The sequence below is a fragment of the Amblyomma maculatum genome, chromosome 8 (genome assembly GCF_055883805.1).
Source record: "Amblyomma maculatum isolate TAMU_Amacu chromosome 8, ASM5588380v1, whole genome shotgun sequence".
NCBI classification, from domain to species: domain Eukaryota; kingdom Metazoa; phylum Arthropoda; class Arachnida; order Ixodida; family Ixodidae; genus Amblyomma; species Amblyomma maculatum.
The window spans coordinates 89,642,794-89,655,085 of record NC_139351.1 but is presented as its reverse complement, the minus strand read 5'-3'; the positions used below and the strand labels follow the sequence as shown (position 1 = coordinate 89,655,085).

The 12,292-nt window shown below is 48.6% G+C and overlaps 1 pseudogene; it reads right to left on the bottom strand.

Annotated features, from left to right (window-relative positions):
• Positions 1 to 6,641: 6,641 nt before the first annotated feature.
• On the bottom strand, positions 6,642 to 11,465 carry LOC146181766 (multidrug resistance-associated protein 1 pseudogene; annotated as a pseudogene).
• Positions 11,466 to 12,292: the final 827 nt, after the last annotated feature.

Genomic DNA, 12,292 nt, shown 5'->3' with positions numbered 1-12,292 from the left:
CAGTCGCGTGACACATGACGAAAACAGGGTAAGAAATGGGGCAGAAACGCTCAGCAACGGACCAGGCCAGGGCGTTTCCACCGATAATCGATCCTGTTTGAGGGGCAAGCCGGCGGCAGCCTCGTCTCACTGTGCCAGACCAAGCATCCAGCCAGGACTAGACTGCCATCCTGGTGCTGTGGGTGGCGGGTGTCATTGACAAACGGGCACTCGACAGCAGCCCACGCAACACGCTTGTCTGACTCCCCGCACGCTCGCGGGCGGCCGATACAAGGAGTCCACAGGCAGGCTACCAGGTGGCGCCACCGCAGAGAGAGAGAGAGGCTCGTTAAGCCAAAGTGGCTCGTGTCCAAAGGCCATTGGTCACGAGCAAAAGCCTGCGGGGTGAACATTTTCTGTCACGGGGCCAGTAGACGTGCGCAAGTGCATATACACTCTGCGTTTATAGCTTCTGCTGCCCTGCACTTCTAGATTCGGGTAGCTGCCAGATGGATAAATCATATCGGCATTCCCTTTGAATACGGGAGGTTGTGAGCGCCACTTTCTCTAGTAAATTGAACTTATTATTATATAGCAATATTTATCTGTTCGCGGCCGTTTTTCGATTAAAGCGAAAATTGAGGCGCTGGTGCACTGAGCGGTGGAAGTGGACATTAAAGAACCCCAGGGGGTCGAAATTTCGGAACCCTCCACTACCGAGTCAGAAAATTTCAAACCACCTTCCGCCAACCAGGGGTTGACGGGGACTGGATTTTGCCCAGGCTGTACACCAGTTGTGCTCGTTACACCAGTTGTGCTCCTACGTCAGAGACGGTCCTCTTGGGCGAGACAGAAAGGTCTTGGTGAACTTATGGTTTTTATGTACAAACTTGTTTATAGATAATGTTTACACATGGTTGCACAAGTCTAATAATAAACACTTGCAATGGCTGAATCGTCTTTATGTGAGATGCTCCCACTCCGGCAGAGCCGATGGTGCAGGGCACCAAGCTAAGTCGGAATCCGAGACAGAACAACCAATTCTCCTTCGGTACCTTCCGTTTACACCTCAGTTTACCACCCCTTGACCTGAACTCTACAATCGTTGGGCGTAAGCAGCGTGATTGGGCCAAGTTATTTACCCTCGCCATTTACCCGGCCGCAGCTGTCCGCAGCAGTGTTCCTGCACTGAAAAGACACAAACAAGCGATTCATGGCGCTTCCTTTCCCCGGTTCATGGTCAACCATCCCGTGGGAACTGAAGATGTTCACTGCCACGCCTTTTCGGACCTGATCCGTCTGGCGATTCTTAAACTATCGCCATGGTCGTCCGCCAAGGGCACCTGCCCTAGCCGCAAAGTCTTGAGGTGGTTTCTTCTTCGCTGCCCGATACGCGGCAGCGCTCTTTTTCACGTGATTCGGTAGCTTAGGATTGCATGTTAATCAGCGTGCGTAATTTATTAGGGGCGCAGATTAAGAAAATGATGATCAAGCGAGTATCACAGTGCATGTACACAAACAAGAACTCGCAAGGGGGGGGGGGGGGCGCAGAAGGAAGCTATTAACTCTGTTGTGTGATACCCTTAAAGGCGGGGCTGGAGTGTTTCCCTATTTTTCCCTAACGCCTGTATCAGATTTTTACAAATTTAATCGTTTTCCATAGATAAAAAGGATGTTGAAATATGTTGATTATTGATGTACTCAATATTCATTCTGCTTGATTCGGCACATAAATGAATAATGATAAATTCTAATCATACGTTAAATTTCTGTTAGCACTTTCCCGCAGATCCGACAGCTTTAGACGGATGGCCAGATGCAAATGGCTCAACCCTTGCGAAACCTCTGCCGACCTGTAAAAGTCAAGAACGAATAAACGATGAACATGTGCGGTAAACGTGAGTTATTTTTGCGACAGAAGCTTGCGGAGCATGGCATCAAGAGAGCCATTGTTTCTAAGCCTCCCCTCCGAAAGAATGTGGATCATTTCGTACTTTTACCCCCCTGGTGATACACAGCCACAATTGGCTCATGCGTGTGTGTGTGTGTGTGTGTGTGTGTGTGTGTGTGTGTGTGTGTGTGTGTGTGTGTGTGTGTGTGTGTGTGTGTGTGTGTGTGTGTGTGTGCGTGCGTGCGTGCGTGCGTGCGTGCGTGCGTGCGTGCGTGCGTGCGTGCGTGCGTGCGTGCGTGCGTGCGTGCGTGCGTGCGTGTGTGCGTGCGTGCGTGCGTGCGTGTGTGTGTGTGTGTGTGTGTGTGTGTGTGTGTGTGTGTGTGTGTGTGTGTGTGTGTGTGTGTGTGTGTGTGTGTGTGTGTGTGTGTGTGTGTGTGTGTGTGTGTGTGTGTGTGTGTGTGTGTGTGTGTGTGTGTGTGTGTGTGTGTGTGTGTGTGTGTGTGTGTGTGTGTGTGTGTGTGTGTGTGTGTGTGTGTGTGTGTGTGTGTGTGTGTGTGTGTGTGTGTGTGTGTGTGTGTGTGTGTGTGTGTGTGTGTGTGTGTGTGTGTGTGTGTGTGTGTGTGCGCGCGTGCGCGCGTGGACTCGGCGGAGGACAGATATATAGTGCCATTTTCCAGCTTACTTTTTTATGCTCTACACATTTTTGTTTTGGACCCCTCCTCTCGTTCCCCGAGGAATCTTCCTTGGGCGACAAAATTTTGTCGGTGCAATTGACTTGGCGAAATGAGCTTGCGGTTCCTTTTTACATGTCTTCAAAGGAGAGCCAAGGCAAGCCGAAGTATTCGGCCCTGAGCTGTGCTTGTAGAACAAGAAAGAGCTCTCGCACTCTCCCACAGTCCATGAAACCTTTTTCTCCAAGGCTTGTGGGGCCCATTATGCGAGTCGTAGATTCGTCATTAGCGGTCGTCCGGGCCTCTGTATGTTGAGAGCGACCTACATTGATAACATTGTTCATCGTCCCCACAACCACAAGACAAAGGATTGCAGATTGGCACTTTCACGTGACAACGATAATGCAAGGGTAAAAAGCTATTGCCGTGCTCAAGGCCCCGAAAAGATAGCAATTACACTTCAACCAGGCAAAGTGATAATGCATCCTGCGAATATTGATGGCTATTTTAAATGCGAATATATTCTCTGCGTCTGAGACACATTTGCAAGAGGTGGGAGGCACAGCTGACCGGAAATGCCCTGGCAAGTCAAGAAGCACTTGCTCAGAGAGTTCGACGGGAAGGCAAAACCAGTGGAGTCCTGGAATGGGAAGCCATCTGCTAAGCTCAATACCAATTTTCTCTTGTGATTTGAATAAATGTTTTTGTCTTCCTCGTACTCTGCGCCGCTCTATCGTTTGCTGGAAGTTTAATACCAGGCTTTTTTTTTTTTCATTTATGCAGTCCACTTTGTGCCCTTTGGCACACATAAATGTAAAGAACGTATAATACAAACTACGCGAACACAAAAAGTTTCGGCCAAAAGCATAGGAAAATGCAAGGCAGTCTATATCTCATCTCTGTCACGTGCTTTCTATAATGTCTTTGTTAAAACAAATACTTTCTCTGGTATAGCGGTTGAACAACCTGCCCCGATGGCTCATGGTCATGACGATCTACACGAATTGCTGGGTGGCGTCCCCGCAGTAGCAACGTTCTGTGCAGGCGAAATGCGTAACCATACTTGTGTTGAGACTGTTGTGAAAGTTGATCAACCCAGGGTCGTCCGCATGCTTTGTATATAGCACACGGCTTACACATGACGAGTAACAAAAGGTCTTGAGTAATTCGCAGTTAAAATTAGGGATCGCAAAAAGCTAAACCCAAGGTTAACACAGCCGTCCCTCTTATGCAAGTCATGATAAGACATATTTTCCACAAAAATCAGATTTTTTTTTTATTTTTTTCTTCCTTCCTGATTCCCTGGGGCTCTTTCTTATCTATATGAATTCACGCTGCTTTATTTTATTGCACTTATATCAATATTTCCAGCTTTCAAGAAGTTATATAGCAACTTTTTAACTGTTTCTTCCTCAGTTAATGTAGTGTTCATATTGTTTTTTTTTTCTTGTTTTCCTTTATATTTGGATAATTATATCTATAATCAATACTTCTCTTCCAATGTCATATGCTGCTTTTTATTTGTTTTTTTTTGTTCTATTTTGGTCATTTGCCTGCAACCCCCTCCCGTTTTTATGCAATACTTAGCATAAATGTTAATAATAATAAAAACGAAATTTCACTTTTTTACCCTGTTTCGCGACACATTCGGTCCAAAGCGAACAGTCAAATTCCTATCTTGTAATCGCAGTATGGACCCACAATCTGTTTTTGTCTTGTTCTTAGTTCTGGTGCGTCACATTTTCAAACTGTTCATATTTAAAAATATAAAAAATAACTAGTCTAAAGAAGCCACTCAGGGAACCATTTAAAGTGAGGCACACCGTAAGCGAACCAAACAGCGGCCAGCTAAACGCGACTGTCAGAGCGGTCCAAGTTGCGTTGTCGAAAATACCCATGCTCTTCACAGCAACGAATAATTTCACTGAGACCTCGACGCAAATGTACTTTCCAACGACAGCTCTTCTCGGTCATAACGACACATACGACAAAAGCGAAGTTCCCAAAGGTTGCACACCGACCGACCATCTCTACTTCCGTTCAGTCTCTCAACGACTGTCGCATAAGCTACTGAGCTTGTCAATATAGAAAGATGTAGCGAAAATATTTTCAAGGAAAGACCCGACATTGTTTCAAATCGCAGGAAGCGACAGCTCAACGTCGTTTCCTCGCTACGCATAGCAGCGCGGAAAATGCCATTCGCCGTGCACGACGCAGATTAGAAAAGCGTTTGTCTCCCTCTCCGCAACTCAGCGAGCGGACACCTACAACCTTCTCCCCTTACCCTAGTGATAAGCCTCCGTGTCCATACCAGTGTAGTGGCACTTGTCGCCGTTTCGCCAGCATATTGAAACAAACGCATCTGCCGGTGCAAGATTTCCTCGTCAGAGCACCCCCCCACCCCACTTCAACCTCCTCGTCTCCAGTCCATTTCACCCTCCCGGCTAGATTCCTAGAACGTGCGCTCACTGTCTTTCCCTCCTCCTCACTCGCTCCCCAGAGGTTGCAAAACAAGGACGAGAGAGGGCGAAAGCGGCCGTTCGTGCCTGTGCGCTCATCCGGCGGATGTGGACGCCAACACGGAAGCGGCTCGCAGTCGTCCCGACTGGCCGAAGCCGCTGTCTGTAGAAATCCAGAATCCACAAAAAAATAAAGCAGGCTACTGTGCGGCTGTGGCAGGAGACGATATATAGCTAGAAGAGAAAAGCACTGCCTTTTGGGTGCATGGCACCATTTTTTTCGCTTTCTTCTCTTTCCTCCTCTTTGCCCGCCTTCGAGTGACGCACGAACTTGTCAAGCGCGGTGTCCTTGCGCCGAAATTCCTTTTAAACCGGAGCCGCATTGTTCAAAGCGTACCACTACGACAGCACATAGCCATAGCTGAGATAAATAGCAGCAGCTTATACTGCTAAATATTCTACAGGTTCTTTAGCGCGCATTCCTTTCGTTATGACGTAAATTAACAGTGCGGAGACAAGGCGATGAGGATGAAAGTCATGGCCGCCAACTAAACACTGAAGTTCATTCGAATGTTCTGACACATTGTTCTCTGTTGCTCTTTTTTACGTTGCTCCTTTTGTAATGCCACACCGAGAAGCCCGTAACAGTGCCCAAAGTTGTCATTTTGTCCATGGGATGCACGCCTTGCTGTTAACGTTGCGTCATTATATTAGCCTTCAAATGAAGTTAGAAGGAGCAAGTGACATGAGGATTCTAAGAGTCGTCAAATTCTGAACAGCTTCCAAATTCCAAATATACTGCGTTATAAAGCACGGTCCGCATCCGAGACGCATATTTTTGCGAGGCAGGTATTGAAAGTAACCCTGACAGCTAATGGGGAACTCTCTACGAACGGTCAACCTTAACCCCGAGTTTTCTGAGACTGATGTGAGGCAGATAAAAGCATGGTGCATATGGCACACCTCCCCGGCCACTTTAAATAACTCTTGCTAGACTAGGCGTGGGCAGGACATGTAGAGCGAACAGAGGATAACCAGTGGTCACCAAGGGTAGCAAATTAGATTCCGAGGAGATGACAGCGTATCAGAAGCGGCAGAAAGTAAGGCGGGCGGATGATGTTAAGCAATTTGCAGGGGTGAAGTGGATGCAGCTGAAATATAACCGGGTTAATTCAGAAGTATGGGAGAGGCCTTCGCTATTCAGTGGGTATAGCCCGGCTGATAATGATGATGATCATGACTAGGCTAAACGATATCTGAATGACTTCCGCGGCACCTGCTGCACACCGCAGAATTTATATCAACCCTTATGCTGATTCCTGGAGCCCACTTGAACGCTGTACAGTTATATCGCGCACTTAAAGGCCAGATTAGATGCGAATTAAGAAGCGTTCGCTTTTCTGCGATGATAAAGATATCAGGCAGGTTGGGCTAGGTTTGCCCAAACGTTTTGCCTATATCTGACAAGTTTCTCTCTTATATATGCCAATTGAACGACTACAAACCACGCCAGTAAGAAACAAGGGAAAGCAAGGAACGTCTTCGTCATTTCCAGACCAGTTTTTTACTACAAATTATGAGAACTTGGTGGAAGCGGTCGGTTTACCTTGCACACGTATCGAATAAAACAAAACACGCAAAAACACTTTGTGAGATTTTGTTAGGTTCATATCTCCTTGGACAACAAATGAAAAAAACAGTGCTTTGATTTTTTCAAAGGCACAGGACCACGAGATATATAGAAGCGCAGAATGTAAACACTTCTCCCCGAGTGAAACGAGCATGGAATGGCACCCCAGTGTCACTATAGTCATTCGGAACCACTGCAGCCACTAGGTAAACAGTGCGGTAATAGACAGCCGCTCTTCGATGCAGGGAACAGTTGAGCGGAGAACGTCATAAATAAGTATGGCAGCATGATGCACCTACACCTGCGAAGAGGCCGCACAAGCACACACACTGAAACACTTCAGATTTCAGCCTTCGGCTTCGCTGGCAGACCTTCCGTCAGACACTAGGCCAGCCTCACGGGCCATCGCGTAGAACGACGTGCGCCCATCGGCGAGCAAGTGGGCCGGCTCGCCCACTTCCACGATGCGGCCCTGTTCCATGACCACTACCCTATCGGACTGAAGAACGGTGTGCAGACGATGCGCGATGGTAATCACGGTACAGTCGACCATGTGCCCACGTAGAGTCTCCTGCACTAGGGCGTCGGTCTCCATGTCCACCGAAGCAGTTGCCTCATCCAAAACCAGAATCTTGGTTTTCCTCAAAACGGCACGAGCGAGGCATACAAGCTGCCTCTGTCCTACGCTTAGGTTTAGCCCGCCTTCTGTCACCTCGAAGTCGAGGCCTGTCTCTTCGAACGCGTCCTTGAGGTGCGCCCTTTCGAGGGCACTCCACAGGTCCTCACTGCTATGCACTCCAGTGGGATCCAGGTTGTAGCGGAGAGTTCCGTGGAAAAGAATCGGATCTTGCGGAATAATGGTGATTCGCGAGCGCAGGTCGTGGAGTCCGAGAGTGGAGATGTCGATGCCGTCCACTATGATTTGTCCCTCGCATGCTTCGACAATACGGAAAAGGCTCAGTGTCATGGTCGACTTGCCGGCGCCTGTTCGACCAACGACGCCAATCTTCTCACCAGGCATTACGTCGAGGTTGATGTTGTTCAGGGCCAGATCCAGGCCTTCCCTGTAGCGGGTGGAATACGATCGGAAGCGGAGGGCTCCCTGCCGAGGCCACGCCGGGTCAGGGCTCCAGCTGAGACACCATGGAGCTTCTGGAGTAAGCCTTCTGTATTCGTCCAGGCGCTCAGCTGAGACTAGGTTTGCTTCCATCTCGGTGGAAAAGTAGATAAGATAGTTGAAAGGAGCGATCGTGTTTAGAGAGTAAGAAATCATGAGGCCAGCCATGCCGGCGTCAATATTTTCCCTGTTCATCACAATAAGGAGAAGCATGGTGAGCAAGAGAATATCACCGATGATCTCCAGACGAATCTGCATCCAGTAGTTGCAGTGGAGACTATTAACGGTACAGTTCTGGGTGACGTCTACTTTGTAGTCATTCTCTTCGACGAATATGCGCTGGACGCCATAACTTCGCACACTCGAAAGACCTGTAACGGTTTCGGCGAGGTGATTGTTAACGGGAGAGCGCGTCACAGATTCTAGTCTTTTCACTTGACGCAATGACTTGACGTACACTTGCCGAAGAATGCTGAATGACACGACAACCGGAATGGCTATAAGAATAAAAATTGGAAGGTTTACGGAGATCAGAACTATCATGCCGATGATTTGGATGAGGAACTCCAAAAAAAAGTTGCCCACCATAGGAAGCTGAACGTCGAGCTGGTCGACGTCCTTTCCAAACCGATTCAAGATGCGGCCCGATGGAGTGGCATCGAAAAACGAAAGAGGAGCCCTCATTACACCTGAAAGCATCAAGCCATGAAGCCTCGTCGACGCTGTAAGAGCGACCCTCCAAAGCAGCGCCACTCCGACGAAGCCTGTCAAGCTTTGACAGACGCACAAAATGGCATAAATCTGTATCCTATAATTTCGAAGTGGGAAGTTCTGAGTACCATCTGGAAGTAAAGGGTCAGTGCTCCACTCACTCAGCCATATGCCATTATAGATGTCTATTGCCCTGAAGGCGGCATAAAAAAGCAAAGTGAAGAACAACAAAGAGCCGGCATGCTTGATGTAGTTCAGGTACACTCTCATCTTGATGGAACCTTCCTCAACCACTTCCTTCTGAACAATATTCAGCTCCATTTTCTCTGGCTGCCCTTCCAACTTGGTGTCCGTTTCAGCTCCGGAATCCTCTCCAGGCTCCGACTCTTTTCGTTTTTTCTTCCTACCAAACTCTTTCAACAACTCCGAAAGAACACTACCTTCTTCCTTAAGTTCCTGGTAAGTTCCGCTCTCCACAATAGACCCTGCTCTCATAACAGCAATGCGATCAACATCAGGCAAGACGGAAAGATTATGAGTCACAAGGACTCTCGTCACACCTTTAAGAAGACCACGGGGACCGATCAAGTCCTTAAATATAGCCGCGCCGACGTGAGCATCGACAGCACTCAAAGGATCATCGAAGAGATACAGATCTTTGCGCTGATAAGCAGCTCTTGCTAAGCTTACTCTTTGTTTCTGACCGCCGCTGAGGTTGATTCCTTTCTCACCGATCTCCGTCAAGTCACCACCAGGCAATATATCCAGGTCTTTCTCGAGGCAGCAGGCCCTCAGCACTTTGTCGTAAAGTTTGGCCTCATATCTTCTCGTGAAAAGGATGTTGTCCCTAACCGTCTTGTTCTGTATCCATGGACACTGAGGCACATAAGCGACATCATCAATGCAGTCCACTGATCCGGACCGTATTCTCAGATCTCCGAGCAGGGAAGACAATAGCGACGATTTCCCGCTGCCTACAGGGCCTACAATGGCAAGCAATTCTCCATTTTTCACTGACAAGTCGATGTCATGCAGGATACACTCCTTGTCCCAAGACCAAGACATAGTGGCACCCTTGATTGTTATAACTTCGCCGTCCCTGGGTCTTCGCGATACAGCGCACTTGTCGATTTCAGATGACATAAGAAACTTTTTGATTCTTCCAAAGGCAACGTTGGTCTGTATTGCGTTTGAGATGAAGTCGGGAATCAAGAACATGGAGTAGCGCATCTGGTTGAAAAGAGTCAGTGAAACGAACGCTACGGTTGGATTCAGAACGTTCTTATCACTGATTAGCACGTATGTTACAAAGCTCGCCAATGCCACAAGCACGGAAGAGCAGCTCATGCAGAAGCAGCTGAAGGCTGTAAGGTACGAGTACTTTTTCAACAGTGCTACTTCTTGCGAACGTAATCCCTCTATCTTTGCAATGAACGGGCTTTCCCAGGCAAATAGCTTTAGGATCTTGATACTGTTCAAAATTTCCGACATGCTCTTGATTCTCTTGTCCTTGAGCTTCATCTGGGCGGCCTGGTACTTGTGACCCAGGCTCATGACAACCACAACAAGTGGCATCATGACGATCATGACACCAATGCCAGCTAGGCAGGCAACACCAAGGTACTGCCAAAGAAGGAATATTGTAATTAGTATTAACAAAGGTGCAGAGGACACAAAACCAAAAGACGCTGCTAGCCTGAAAACGCGATCGGCATCTACGGACACTAAATTCACCATCTCACCAACAGTGTAGCTATTTTGAGACTCGCTTGAAATCTTCAACGCCTTCCTGTATACGGCGCCAATGACGGCTGCTTTCATGCCGAGGCCAGTAAGAGACAGCGTACAATCAATGTGTCGCACGAAAATGGCCGTTATGAAGTTGGCAGCCACAATACCAATCGCATACAGAACACCCTTCCACGTCGGTTCGTCACTAGCCATGTAATCCGTAATGAGGTGAAGAAGCAAAGCGGGAGCCGTCCTCACAACTGTCCGAAGCATGGCCAGTATGCAGCCGACGAGCACTGGCTTCCAGAAGGCCCTTCGCATTGTCCTGAAGAGCGACGGCGTAGGCCGCACGCAATCACAGGAGCCATCTTGCGCCATGTATCCCGCGGCATCCAGTTCTTGCTTCCAGTAGGCACTCCACTCGTCATACTTAACCCGGGTCACTAGCTCGGGCCTCGGTCTGAAGAGGTCAATGAGCTCTAGGCTGCGCCGGTAACCTTTCAAGATGAGGGGTGTCATCCATATGAACATCAGCGACGATAACGGGCCAGAGGTGAGGTACGGTCTCTTGGTGTCCTGACGAACGTCGGTGAGACACGACAAGACAAACTGCACTACAACCATCGGGTAGGCACACATGCTGACAGTGAACTCGATGGGGTACACATCCGGCAAGAAGACGTCGTTTCGGAACGCTTCTTCGAGGTAGTGGAAGTACTCGGGAAGCTGCAAGAATGCAGCCAAGAACCAGAAAAGCATCAGCAAGCTCGAAGATCCGACTCCCTGGCGACGGTTGTGCTCTTGCATCATGAGGGTCACCACGTACGTGACACAACGAACCAGGTCGGCTGTGACCGACGCCCAGGAAGAAAACGGCACGTCCATGGTCAGCTTACAGATGAAGGAGAAGCCGTATAGCAAAGCCAGCAGGAGGCTCAGCACGAACCGCAAGACGCTCAGTGGAGTCAGACAGAGAGGCCGGGCTCGAAAGAGGGGACACCGTTTGTTCGCACTGTCGCACAAAAGCCATGGTACGAAGCCGAAGAGAACAAGCACCGCTCCTGGCAGGTAGGCTATCACAGTCGACTCGAAGCAGCTCGTGAAACGTGGGTAAGCCGAGTACCAGGTCAAGTCCCAATCCCAGACGGGAGTCAGGCAGAAAGTCGTCGTCATGCTGCCCGCCCGCTGGTCCACGAAGATTGAAAATTTACCGCTGGCGCAGCCAGGAACATCCGTCGCCCACAGCACTCTCACTTGAAATTGCCGAGCAGCTATCGTGCTGCGGTCTCACACAATCGATGACGAGTAACGACCAGTCCTAAGAGACGATAAGGCAAGCTCTGCTGATATCGGTATTTGCGGTTCCCGAGGACTTTAGTGAGGGAGATAGGTGTCATCTTATCTTCGCTACCGTTGTCGTCACTGGTGAGGCTAGAGATAAAAGACAAAACGACTTCACAGTGGCTGCAGCGAGAAGGGCCCATTATTGGTGCATTTCGTGATTTAGTGTGTATTATTTAGTGTGTATGTGTATGATTTAGTGTGTATTATTATTTTATTATCTGTATATATTTACAAGAACTGTTTATGATGCGTCTGTTTTGTAAGCGATGGCAAAGACAGCCTTTTGTTGTTGTACAATGCAATACCGCTCCTGCTGCTGTACCCAGGCGAGGACAAGACCCAGTCAGGAGGTTTAGCACCTCCTTTTGTCTTGCCTCGTGGGCAATACCTGTATGTTGCCCGAAGGAGAAATAAACAAAAAAAAAAACTTAGGTAACAGTAATGCTGCGGTATACAGCATTGTGACACCTGCCTATACATTCAAGTCTCAGTGTGTCAGACAATGACCGCCCTGCGATAGTGCCAGTAATAAGGGTTATCACCCTCGCATGCATATCTCCAAAGTCATACGGACAGATCTCCAAAGTCCACGCTGAACGTTTTAGCTCAGGAACGCGGCGTTATTTGCAGGTCTCATAATCGCTTCGGGACACGATTCGTAGTGGGAGCAGCAAGTGTACTCCGAACCATAGCGATAGAAAACAAAATAGAAGGGCAGCTCAAGGAGCCGCGTTACATCAACAGTGGGTTCACCCGCAC